Source organism: Pelmatolapia mariae, linkage group LG9, assembly GCF_036321145.2.
Source record: "Pelmatolapia mariae isolate MD_Pm_ZW linkage group LG9, Pm_UMD_F_2, whole genome shotgun sequence".
Taxonomy (NCBI): Eukaryota; Metazoa; Chordata; class Actinopteri; order Cichliformes; family Cichlidae; genus Pelmatolapia; species Pelmatolapia mariae.
The window spans coordinates 32868663-32880941 of NC_086235.1; positions in this window are offsets into that span (position 1 = coordinate 32868663).

Here is a 12279-nt window from a genome sequence, read left to right on the forward strand (position 1 = left end):
TTTGTTCTGTGTTAGTGTACAGCTGCAGGTGCTGCCTTGCAATGCACCATCAGTGCCTATTATACTTTGTAGTATGTCTAAAACCACTCCTCCACACCTGCACTTAAAATTATGAGGCTAGATGTACCAAGTAAACTGATGTATGATAATGTGCTATTATTCACTAGAATTCACTTTATCCTCCTAGGACCTGGCGTCCACATATGTGGACATCACATTTTGGGTTATTTAGACCAAAATACTCAATTATGCTCTACAAGGGCCTGATATCCACTTACGAGGACATTATACTGCTACTGTTCTATCAAAATTTTAAACGAATATCCTCATATGTGGCTCTTATTTTTCTTCAAAACAAAAATAAGGTAAAAAAAAAAAATCTGGTAATTCTTTGTTTTTACATACATCGAGCCCCAATCAACCCAAATATCAAAGAAATTAAAAATGCATGTTGTGGAAGAGTTTGGGTCTTAGGAGGTTAAAGCTAAACACACATAAAATCCATGTTAAAATATATATGGCTGATGTTTTACAAGCATAACTGATGATTAAATAAAAGCTCAAAAAGTCACAATATATAAGATATAAAAAGATATGATACTCTGTGAAAACTGCAGCACTAAAATAGCATTGCATTAAAGTATAGATTTATTAATGTGTTAGAGAAGTATTTTGATAATTCATTTTAAATGAATAGCCATTGAATACTGGTATTTATTGATTTAATGCAATAACATCCCTGTTTTATACAGGCTGGTAACATGAAAATACCATATGATTAAGAAGACCCATGCTTATATTTCACCTTCTAATCCTGAGGAGCTGCTCAGAGGAAGAGGAGACTATGCCCTTTTCTTTCATCATTTACCTGAGTTCACCTGTGTGAAAGCACAGCACCAAACAACCTAACTTATTTGTTTAATTCAGGAGCAATTTAGAGCTCCTGGATTGGCTTATCTGAGTAAAGCTAACTGACTACAAATCAGAGGAAGGTTGAAACTAACCCTTTTCTTGAAAAGTTTAATAAGACTTTTTATAGATGTTTTCTTTATAGATGGTCCTCACTTTGGACGAGGCCACACAAAATATGCATATAAAAACTGCCTATATTATCCATAAACTACATTATGAAATAAGGAGGACCTTTACTAACAACCTCATACACATCTAGCTCATGTCATTAGCTGCAGAGAGGCATGTAATACTGCTGCTCTACTTCCAGGACCCAACTCTGGATAATCACATTTGGGGGGCTTGATGAATTTGGCCAGATTTCTAGAAATGAGAGCTGCCGCTTCCAAAGTGGGATGGATGCCAACTCTCCTAACAAGACCAGGTTTTTCCCAGAGAGTTTCCCAGTCATCTATAAAGCCCACATCATTTTTGGACACCCCACAGACAGATAGCAATTAAGGGAGAACATGCGGCTAAACATGGCATTACTCATCCAACTGAGGAGTGGATAAGTGACAACTACAGAGTCCGACTTGTTTGATAAAGTTACACACCGACTCAGTATTAATTTTGAAAACCTATTGACACAACCAGGTGTCGTTACTGCCGAGATGATAAGAATTTTATGAAATGTATGTTTATTCCTAGCCTGCACTTTGAGTTTCTTCAGTGTTACCTGCTCTAGGCCCTAGAGGACAATCAACTATGGTTGGTTGAGTCTCTAGTTTCACATCTTGAGTATTAGGCTTATATTCTCATTGACAGAAGCTCCTTCAATATTAAAAATAAATAAACAAATAAATAAAAAAGTTTTAGCTGATTGAGTTTGTTAGGTGTGAAAACTGATTTCAATTTAGCTTTTTGTTTTCTGTCTGTTTATGGTATGTGCTGTAAACAGCTTTTTTCTTAGGGCACATAGCTTAACATAATAATTAAAAGACCAGTCACTGATAAATTGTTTGTGCCAAGAAAGTTTACATCTGCAAACTGATTTAACCATATTATAATAAAGACAGGACAACCTTTAAAAAAGATGCAACACAGGAGGGGTTACAGATTTCAAATATATGCTTTATATATATATATATATATATATATATATATATATATATATATATATATATATAAGCAAAATATATGTTAAAAATATTTGCTATAACTGAAACTTTTCTACGACCATATTCATCTACAGTGTTTCCCATTTTCATGCTGTGAAAATGTGTTTTACTAATAGTTCTTGTGATTTCAAGAAAAGCTAGTTAGCCTTCTGCATCCAGTTACATATTTTGTGCTTTTGCTTTCTGACCATTGTTCATCAAGATTAGTGATGGGATTTCCGGCTCTTTTTAGAAAACCAGCTCTTTCGGCTCGGCTCACTAAAAAGAGCCGACTCTTTCGGCTCCGAACCGGCTCTTCAGGTTGTTTTGTTGCTTTAAATAATTTATTATTAACAATAATATAAAATAATGCACAAAAGGAATTACTAATGTAAAAAAAAAAAAAGTGGTTTTATTTATATATGTTTATATATAAATATATACGGTGGCCCCTAGAGACAAAACATGTACAAACTCCAAAACACATTTCTAGCGTTAACTGAACTTCCAAAACAGAGCTTCCTAGATCACTTAAATTACACAATTGAAAGCATATGTGTATTGTTTGTGTATTTATACACAAGCACTCATATATATTCAAATAATTTTTAAAAAAAAATGTTCGTTTACCTGTTACTACCACACACCAAATCCTGTCGTTGGTACTTGCTGGCTTGTGTAGCCACTAGGTAACAAAAGCTCAACACTGCGCCTAGCATTCTGGAGCACTTCTGTGGTGTTTTGTACGTGTTTTGGAGTTTGTACGTGTTTTGGAGTTTGTACGTGCTTTGTCTCTAGGAGCCACCGTAAATATACTTTTATTTATTCACTCCACATAAAATGTAATAAATAAATCATATAATAAAAAAACCAACTATTCACATTTCAACTTTTAACTATTTAAATTTTCAGCTTTTTCCTTTTAAACAAATTTAAAGTGAAACAACACAAAACACTGCAAACCACAACAAAATTAAATATAAATTACAATATGAAAACAAAAAGAACACGCATATTCTCTGTCATATGGGCCTGCATGAATAAACTTTCTGAATCCTTTATCATCCGCAACTGAAAATTAGGGATGCAACGATACCAATTTTTTCAAACCGATACGATACCGATACTTGGATCTGAGTACTTGCCGATACTGAGTACAAAAACCGATACTTCTACCACACACAAGTTAAACTTAACCAGTAGTAAAGAAACGACCCCAGACAACTCTTTAACACAAACGAAACGTTTACTGAACGTAAGGGCAGAGACAAATACTGTACAACACATCCCTTTTTTAAACTCAAATGATATTCCAATTCCTTAACCAAATGAAATACACTGTATAAATGAAATAATTCCCTTTGAAATTATATTAAACAACCCAACTTATGTTATCACCTTTTGGTAAGTGACTCACTAATATACACTCCAAAACACGTTATATAAATCCACTAAACACACAATATTCACACATGGGCCCCACACACACTCACATTCACACTTGTTGCAGGCCTGTTTGCTGCTCACACCGGACGATGGAGAAAAATCCTCTTCTCCCCAGTAAGAGCACAAAAGTCTGACTTACAGTTCAGCTGATCGGTAGGTCGCCGTTCACCAGTCCCACACTAAATCCACTCCCTGCGGACCCGATGCTGTCTCTGCTACAGCGCGTTAGCCAGTCACTGTCCAGCTCTCCGACAGTCCATAGTGGCTGCCTCCGTGGCGCAGCCAAGCAGTCCGGGCTAGCCTTTAGCCTCGGCGGTCATAGCTGGAAACACAGTTTTCCACGGTGGTGCGACCGTTGAAACAAAAAGTCACTTCGCCCACACTCTGTTGCGAAGCTCTCACACGGTTAGCTTTCTAGTCACACACTCTTTTGTGCTAGTTAACCTCAGTAAAACTAGCCGAGTCTCTCACTTTGGTTCAGCTAACGTCGTGCATCTCTCCATGCCGTTCTCTTCTCCTCCTCCATTGCAACAGATACACAAGTCCCGTTTTATGCTACCTTCACGGGCCTCCAGAAAATTAGAACTCTGAACAATATTTTAACTCCCTTCAGAGTTACATACCATAAAATAATACTTTTATGATTAACATAACAGTTTGATTGCTCTAATTACCTGTATTTACCTTGTGACATATTACAGGGCAAATTACATTCAGGGTACAGTTACATCACATAACGTCAACTGTGAACACCTTATGTTACCGTGGCATTTAAGTCCATGGGAATTATGAGTATCTACTCCCAAATTCCCATCCGGGCTACATTAGTATCGGTTCATGGTATCGGTTAACTTTTACGAGTATGAGTGCACACACATTTTACAGTATCGGCCCTGATACCCGATACCAGTATCGGTATCGGTGCATCCCTACTGAAAATAGTTGTGGATGATTACTATACCTTTCTAATGTGACGTTGTTGTCCCTGGCTCTCTTTCTCTCTCTCTCCCTCCCGCTCTGTTCCTGTGCTACTGCGAGTGTAACTACCGCCCCTCCCCCCTCTTCCCAGCGCAAAGCACAAGGCTCGCGTGCGGAGTGAAGCGGAAAAAAAGTGCGAGAGAGAGGGTGAGAGAAAGAAAAAAAAAACCACGGCTCGCGATCCGGCTCTAAGAGCCATTTCGTTCGCGACCGACACATCACTATTCAAGATCCCTTTTTCAGGAAGATATGTCACATACATCAGTGTCCCAGCCGAGTACAAAATCTCGAGCCTTTGAGAGAGCACAGGCAGATGGAAGTTCATTTAACTGATGGATTCTAAAATGCCACAAATCCTTTGTAGCTCATGTACAAAGTGAACACATTCATACAGTATTGTTGAAAAAATCAAAGTGGATATATGACTGCATGTCCCAGTCTAAATGGTAAATAGACTGATTCTTATATAGTGCTTTTCTACTACCCGGAGCACTCAAAGCAACATACAACATGCCACATTCACACAAGCGCTTTCTTCTATGCTTTCAAGTGCTTTCTAGCTAACATTCACACACATTCATACTCCAATGGATGCACCAGAGAGCAACTTGGGGTTAGTATCTTGCCCAAGGATATTTTGCATGTTACAGCCACTCCTACTATTCCTGCATAGTCTGTGCTTTACCCTGTTTGTTGTTCATCATCGCTCAGTGCTCTTCTTTTCTCTCTTCTCTTTTCCCATCATGTCATCAGATGTTTGAAGATGCAAGTATGATTGCGAGATTACAAGTAAGGGAACTGATGAAACCATTAAAAACACAATATAAATACAGCATAAGTGAAGGAATTTGTTTTTTAAATAAAACGGAGTTTGCCTATTGATTTGGTAGAATATGTTACACCACTGGTTCTGATGTTTTCTAGAAAGTTGTTCCAAAATCTAGCTCAGTCCAAACCTATTCTTTAAACCCATTTCAAATAAAATTTTGAAAAGTCACACTGGTGGTTTTCTCAGTATGTCAGAAAGAGTAAATGGCTACAGCTAGGGATGCACCGATACCGATACTGGTATTGGGTATCGGGGCCGATACTGTAAAATGTGTGTGTACTCATACTCGTAAAAGTCAACCGATACCATGAACCGATACTAATGTAGCCCGGATGGGAATTTGGGAGTAGACACTCATAATTCCCATGGACTTAAATGCCACGGTAACATAAGGTGTTCACAGTTGACGTTATGTGATGTAACTGTACCCTGAATGTAATTTGCCCTGTAATATGTCACAAGGTAAATACAGGTAATTAGAGCAATCAAACTGTTATGTTAATCATAAAAGTATTATTTTATGGTATGTAACTGAAGGGAGTTAAAATATTGTTCAGAGTTCTAATTTTCTGAAGGCCCGTGAAGGTAGCATAAAACGGGACTTGTGTATCTGTTGCAATGGAGGGGGAGAAGAGAACGGCATGGAGAGATGCACGAGGTTAGCTGAACCAAAGTGAGAGACTCGGCTAGTTTTACTGAGGTTAACTAGCACAAAAGAGTGTGTGACTAGAAAGCTAACCGTGTGAGAGCTTCGCAACAGAGTGTGGGCGAAGTGACTTTTTGTTTCAACGGTCGCACCACCGTGGAAAACTGTGTTTCCAGCTACGACCGCCGAGGCTAAAGGCTAGCCCGGACCGCTATGGACTGTCGGAGAGCTGGACAGTGACTGGCTAACGCGCTGTAGCAGAGACAGCATCGGGTCCGCAGGGAGTGGATTTAGTGTGGGACTGGTGAACGGCGACCTACCGATCAGCTGAACTGTAAGTCAGACTTTTGTGCTCTTACTGGGGAGAAGAGGATTTGGAATATCATTTGAGTTTAAAAAAGGGATGTGTTGTACAGTATTTGTCTCTGCCCTTACGTTCAGTAAACGTTTCGTTTGTGTTAAAGAGTTGTCTGGGGTCGTTTCTTTACTACTGGTTAAGTTTAACTTGTGTGTGGTAGAAGTATCGGTTTTTGTACTCAGTATCGGCAAGTACTCAGATCCAAGTATCGGTATCGTATCGGTTTGAAAAAATTGGTATCGTTGCATCCCTAGCTACAGCCATAGCATGATGAAAGGGTGAAGTTATTAGCTAACAGTTGTAGGACTTTATAAATTGCAAACAAAGCCCCTGGCTTTAAGGTTTAATAAAACCCAGTTGCTAACTGAGGGTACATCACGACTGACAAGAGCCTCACAAGAAACATCTGACAAATATTACTACTGAGTGACAATCACATGACCAGTCTGTACAAAGATGAGATCTGCAAAGTCATGTTTCAATTTCTTGAAGTGCAATCATGTAGCAGGTCTGTTACTCGTGACCTACTGCTACAAAGCGTAGATATGCAGGGCATCTGTGAGGAAATGTTACATTGTTACATCATTGGCATTGCAGCTGATGAGGAAGCCACTGGGTAACATAAAGTGATTAGTGTTAACGCTAAAAGCTGCAAAAATAGGTTGCTGTAAAATGCTTTACAGAGTCATTTTTTTACATATGTATGAATTCCCAAAGTCCAAAAGTCTGTTTGTCTCCTTCTCTGTCTCCTTCTCTGTCTAGAGATTTGTAAAGATGATGGTAAATGAGGGTAAATGGCTGATGCTTTTTTTGATCCTATCCTATACTATTTGAACATTCCTCTGAGCCTAATTCACCTAAACATATATTCCTACAAGGACATGATTTTTCTTATGGCTATGGCTTTTATCTAACATCATATTATTACTCGCACTCTAATTACAGCAACTGAGTATTTGGTGTACTTGCATGTACATGCAGATACAGAACCACTGAGCATCTGGTGACCTTCTGACTGGTAGACAGACCTCTCCTGAGGCACAGCCACCCTGGGGTGACACATTACAGATGAGACCTCCTCAGAAAAGTTGAATGAAACAATCAGGCATCAACACAGACTGCTTTCTTAGGCTGACATGATAGAATCTACTGTTGCAGAATATTTTATTTATTCTAATTGACAGCATGTTGTGGTGCTGCATTTGAAATCTTTTTAGATCAAATATTAAAGGGAAGTGGCACACCTCTGGCCAAATGGTGATAACCTCAGGTGTGTGTGATCTGACTGGTTCTGCCACTAAACTCGTGTTATTTATACATTATGGTATAATTACTTCACTTTATTTATTAACTCTTCTTACAACTTTTCCTTTTAGCTCAGTTTTTAAAATTGCACATCTTTTGCATTTAAATAAACCCACTGACTAAAGTGAAAAGCCCAGAAATCTCTAAACACAACGAGGTCAACTAATGATTTTTTTTCCTTTATATGGTACACCAAGATATAACAGAGTCTATGTGCAGTTTGGTTTTACTTGATCAAAATACACGATAAAGCTTTACTGAGATAAACAGCTTTTGATGTGAAATTAACAACATGTGTGATGCCAGAAAAAAGTTTGACAGGCAACAACACAACTTAATGAAAAAGGAAAATAACTAAGTTTAAGGTGAAATTGTTTCAGCTTACCCACAGGCTAATCTTAACCCATTCTCCCCTATAAACCTGTGATTGGTGTTTGCTGGCTTTTGTGCTGCTGTGCTGTAAGTCAGACCCCAGGCCTCCATCTGGATAACTAGCAGAGGTGTGAACATGGATATCAACAGTCTCCTTCATCGCCCTTCACCGCAGGCTGCGCTTTAGAAAAGGTGCTATGGTAAGTTGCCTGGACCATAAAGAATGAGATCAGTGTCATTAGAGTCTGAATCTCAATAAGTTGTGTAAAAACGGATTTATGTTTCTGCCTGAAATGTTCAAAATTCTTTTTTTCTCTCTTCACTTTCCAGTCAGCACAAATGATTGAAACTGATGGCTGCCCTCCTTCATCCAGGGCCTCTTATTGTCACAGGTCCAACCCTCATTATTTTATGTTTTTTATTTTCAAATGACAAATTTATTTCTGATATATGTTCAAGAAAAATCCATTTAAACCTAGTTATAAATACTTTGAACCCTATTAGATTGCAAATATTTTTTCATGTTTTTTTTTGGTGTCAAGTAAAATCAGCTCACATTTTTAGCAAATTCTCATTTAATGACAGGGTGTTTGACAGACCCTGTCATTAAATGAGAATTTAATGACAGGGTCATTAAACCACAACTTGGGAAGTTGTGGTCTGCTCTTAAGTCAGCCACCTGGCATTTTTTTTCACAGAGGTTTTTTCTAGTATTGCCATTCTAGTATTAGATCTGGGTGGGGCTGCTGTTGTATCATTGTTTCATTTTAGCAGAGAGTACACCCTGGGTGGACCTTTGAAGAGCAGTCCATTTATTATCTTGCACTTTTCTCATATATCACTACAGCCAAGTGACCAGAGTTGTGAGCCTGTGATTGGCCATTTCTAGATCCTCAATCTTGTTGTAATTCCTATTCAACTATGACATCCAAATTAACCAACAAACATCATATTGGGCAACCAACCTCCTTGAACTCAAATATTTATCAATTATTTAGTGAAAATTGTAATGATTTTTTAATTCTCTCTTCCAGGTACTTGAGCAGCTACTCGGGTGTATGGTGGAACAGATGCTGTAGGAAAAAAAATAAGAATATTAGCTGCAAATGTGATTGATTGTTGTGGTTTAGATAAGTGTGACTGTATTTGTGCAGTTATTGTGAATTGTGGATGATGATTTATAGTGTAGCAACCACTCACCTCTTTTCTCCCTCTCCTTCCTTTCTGTCCTCTCAGAGTGTTCAAGCTAATGTGTCCCTGCAGGTCTGAATACCGTTCTTGGAGTTGAGTGAGGGAAATGCTTGGGGTTTTCCTAGGTGTCATTTGGGATTTGTAGGGTTATTTGTTTTATATGTCAAAAAAAAGTGTTATAGATAGATTTAACTATAAAATGATATATATAAAATGGCGAATGGTCTTGTTGGTAAAGTGTGGGAACACCCATGGTAGATTATGAGGAGGATGTGGCTTATCAGCAGATGGGTATAAAGGGCTGCCAGTTGCTATTTAAGAAGTTTTTTGTTTGCTGCAGGTAGAGCCACTCCATTATGTTGGAAAATGGAAGTTCAAGTAACGCTCCATCAATTCCATATTGTCAGTCCTTGTCCATGTGTACCTTGTTCCAGTAGCCCACTTTCATTCAGTATGTTCTAAAGATGTGTTCTCTCAACAGCTGATGTGGACCTTGTTAAGCTGGGTAAAGTCAGCATGGGGTAGCATAGGTGGCCAAGCCCGGGGACTCTCACTAAATGCACGGCCTTGGCTTTTGATGAAGAATAGGATTTGACCTATAAAGACAGTTATGTTTCAACATATGTTTTATGTCTACAGGGCTCTGACATACTGGCAAACATATAATAGTGATATCTCAAATACTTTGAAATTCACACACAGACACAGTGTTATTTCTATCCATTTTATTGAGATATTTTTGAAGTAATACTACACAGGGGACTGTTGTAAGACAGGAGGAGTGTGCAAAGTTTTCATAATATTGCACACACTTTATCTACCACACATATGCCTTTCACACCAATACAATGGTCAGGCTATGACTTTACAATCAGTAATTATTGAATTAATAAGAGGATTAACTAAGCATCTCATTTCATCTACACTCTTCCAGAAAACAAAGAACATATTATATCAATACAGCATTTACAGAAGATTCCAGTATGAGCAACATTTTCAGACAGTCCTTGCATGACACCGTATTGTTGTCATTTTTTATGTCTGCATAGTAGTTCCAGTTCACATTGCAGTTCAAATATACCATATGAGCAGTATGCCCTCACATTTGTACTAACTTCAGGGACTGTAAAAACTGCACGAGAAAGAAAAGTGATCTTGGACAAAGGCACAGGAAATGACAGTTTTTAAATACTTGGATACCACTGATGCTGATAACACCATATTAATATTTGTAGGTATGTATGACACTTGTTTACATGCTATATAAATACAAAGGTTTTGTTATAAAATAGGCCATGATAAGTTGTGTTCAGCACTTATGGCTATGATATTAGTTGGTAGACCAGAAAATCTTAATTTGATTGAGAAAGATGCAGCTTTGGTGAGGCTATGATAAGACAAGCACTGATGCATTTCTATTCCAGGGTGTCAGCTACTGTTTTGTTAGATTGCCGACATCTCCAAATTACACGTTTGTTTGTCTTTAGCAACTCCTTATGCACTGTTTCTGAATTTCATTTTGATCTGTTTATGCCGACTTTTAGATAATGTACCATGCATCTTCTTCCTTTCCAGTTCCACCTCATCTCAGGGCAGTTCGTAAAAAAAAAAAAATTAGACTCTTGATTGACCAGTCACAGTTTTTCGTGTTTAATCTTTTCTTCCAAATTCTCTCTTTATTGAAATGTAATGCATCAGGGTCCTTCACAGGTGCAGTTGTATCACAGCTGCCTGATGCCCTGGGAATGAGAACTGACTGACTAAGACTTAGCAAACATGGCTACCAGGGCACCCTACGTTTCCTCTAAAGCCAAAAGAGGAAGTTCCAGGGAGATTCGCAACCACCCGAAAACTCCCTGCTTGCAGGCTGAACATTGATGGGTCAAGTATGCCAGCATACATTTACCTGCAAACCTGCAGTTTGTGATTTTTTTTTTTTAAATTTACTTTCACTGTGTTTTTAAAAAAAACTTTGGTGCAAAAAAAAGCCAAACCAAAAAAAAAAAGAACAAGAAATTGACACACAGAATAACAATTATTCTAGGTCCCCTTAAGCATATGCAGAGCAAAACCTTCTGTGTGAATTAGGCTTTCTTGGTGAGAAGGTCTACTCCATAATTTCATTAAGGCTATCATGCCAGTAATGTAGTGTGAAAGGATATTAAAGCAATTTACAAAAAGATTTTATACATATTCAAGGGACTCAGTCATGATTACGCCTTTAATTTAAACTTTATTCAATGTAAAGAACCTCTAATATCGCCAGTTTTTAATACAATTCTTTGATAAGATTACGGTTGTCAAGCAATTATTTCTGCTGGTACGAACACAAGTCCATATGTCAGCCAACAACCCATTAAAATATGTTGTAGTCTACATACTTTTTAATATAAAGTATCGAGATCATGTGTGACCAGCACTTTCTATAACATTTTACCATCTGTTATTTGACTAATCAGTACCAGCATCTCTTTGAAAAAGACAAAATGCATAAACATATAATTGTGAACATTTGCCTGCGCTGTCTCGGTCATCTTCATTTGTAGACTAATCAGTTGTACACTGTTAAAACTGTTCAGAAATTGCAAAACCTTACAGAGTTTGTGCATAGTCACTGCACCTACACCAGACAAGCAATAGCAGTCATACAAACTGCTGTTAAAATTACAAAAAACAAAAAAATAATTTCCACTGGCTTTTAGCTTGTGTATAGACTGTAAGGACAGAACTGATCTATGCTAGGTGCAGAGACATCAAACTGACCTCCTAATTAGACTGGAGAGACTTGGACATGACATGAAGTTTTGAGTCAAAAGTCTTCCAGTAAATGCAATCCTACATTTATACATCAACATTTCCTCCAACTCCAAATATAATGCTCTAAAACATCGCCAGGTATATCAGATAGTATATTTTTAACTGAGTTTTACATTATATTGGGTCCAAAAATGGGAAATAACATGACAAACATGAGTTTTAAGGTGACTAGGAGTGAAACACAAACTACTATTCTTCTGTATATGGAGCAAAAACATTTGCATTCATATTTTTTCTGATTGTGCTGTATATACCATTTCATTTTTCCATTAAATTGCTTTTATTT